Genomic DNA, 1991 nt, shown 5'->3' with positions numbered 1-1991 from the left:
AGTGTCACTGGCCCTCATATGTGGGATCCGAACCGGGGCCCTCTGGCATCCCAAGCCAGTTCTTAACCATCGCGCCACTCGGCCGGCCCGCCTGGGAAACTCTTAACTGCTGCACTGCTCACCCCACTCGACAGGCTGCAGAGGCTTTTTTGCTGCAGCTGCAGGCCCTTGGCAACTAGCCCTGGAAACCTTTGCTGGTGGGCTGCAACCCAAGACCTGTGCCGCAGTGTCTCCTGGGCAGCTCTCGGGAACCTGTGGGCTAGAGACAGGCAGTGGCTGGCTATGGTGTTCTCAGAGTATTTTGTGGAGTTGTTGTGGGCCCAGCACTGGTGAGGAGCCCAGACTGCATTGATTTTGTAGAAACCACTGACCATATTCCTTAGCTTTCTGGTATCCTACCCCACCCACCTAGAGCTGCACCTGGATGGCTGGCCCTGCCCCACAAGCTGCAGAGGACTTTTACAGCAGCCAAAGGTCCACATTAGTCTGGGGAGATTTTGGTGGTGAATAGTGATCCAAAACTTGCAACTGCAGCCCATACGGGGCAGCTCTCAGGAATTTGTGAGCCTGAGGTGATGGCTGGCTACAGTGTTCTCGGGGCATTGTGCAAAGTGATCACAGGACAGGCACTTCCCTGAAGTGAATGATGGCTGGCTGCAGTGTTCGTGGGACACTGTGCGAAGTGGTCGCAGGCTGGACACTGGCATAAGAACTAAATCTACATTAACTTTGTAAAAATCACCAGCCACGTCTTATAACTTACTTGAACTCCACCCCATCCAGCTAGTGCTACATCACTGAAGGCACTCTCAACATTGGGTCAACCAGCCCAACACATGCACCTAAGGAGACTCTTTTGACAGCTCAGCCTTACAGGCACCTGACAGGTAGCAACAGGCCCAGGGGGCCCTGGGCATTTTGCTAAGCTGCCTCAGGCCCACTACTGGTGGTAGCCAGCCTTAATTCACACTGACACCACTCCCACTTGCCTCCAGGTCCAGCACAAGCAGCAGCCAACCACATACAGCTTTGTGGCTCCTACCAGGTAGCCACAGGCCAGTAACAGGCAAGGCTGAAATTGGCCTGCATGGGAGCCCTGCCCAACGGACCCCAGCAATGACACACCCAGAGGCCAACTTCAAATCACACTAGAGCACTACCTGGTTAACCCACAAGAGGCAAACCCAAAGGAGGGGTCTCAAAAAGCACAAGAGCCCATGGGGTCAAAGCCTCCTCTGAGGGGCCAGACCCCACTCAGCAGCTCATACACAGCCAATACTCACAGTCAGTCAGCCTGGGAGTCAATCCAACTCACTGATGCACCAAAAGCACTCAAGGTTCAACTACAACAGGAGAACACACACAACACACCAAGGGACACGTCTGGAACACATGCACAGGAGATTAGGGAGATTGCGCTATTGGACCACACAGGAAACATACTACATAAAGCCACCTCGCAAAGATTGAGAGACATAAGATCTACCTAATACATAGGAGCAAACACAGAGTGACAGCCAGAATGAGGAAACAAACAAACAAACAAAAATTTCCCAAATAAAAGAACAGGAGAAACCTCCAGAAATAGAATTAAATGAAATGGAAGCAAGCAACCTACCCGAAACAGAGTTTAAAACACTGATTATGAGAATGCTTAAGGAATGTAGTGAGAATTTCAACAGAGATAGCAAGCATAAAGAAGGACATAGAAGCTATAAAAACGAACTAGTCAAAAATAAAGAATACAATAACTGAAATGAAGAATACACTAGAATGAATCAGCTGCAGATTAGATGAAGAGGATCAAATCAGCAATTTAGAAGGCAAGGTAGCGGAAAACACCCAATAAGAACAACAAAAACAAAATGAATTAAAAAAAACAATGAAGATAGTTTAAGAGATCTGTGGGACAACATCAAATTTAACAATATTTGCATCATAGGAGTACCAGAAGGAGAAGAGAGAGAGCAAGGGATTGAGAGCCTATTTGA

The sequence above is a fragment of the Hipposideros armiger genome, unplaced genomic scaffold (assembly GCF_001890085.2).
Source record: "Hipposideros armiger isolate ML-2016 unplaced genomic scaffold, ASM189008v1 scaffold_1050, whole genome shotgun sequence".
Lineage (NCBI taxonomy): Eukaryota > Metazoa > Chordata > Mammalia > Chiroptera > Hipposideridae > Hipposideros > Hipposideros armiger.
The sequence above is the reverse complement of the archived record's forward strand: the minus strand, read 5'-3'. Positions refer to the sequence as shown.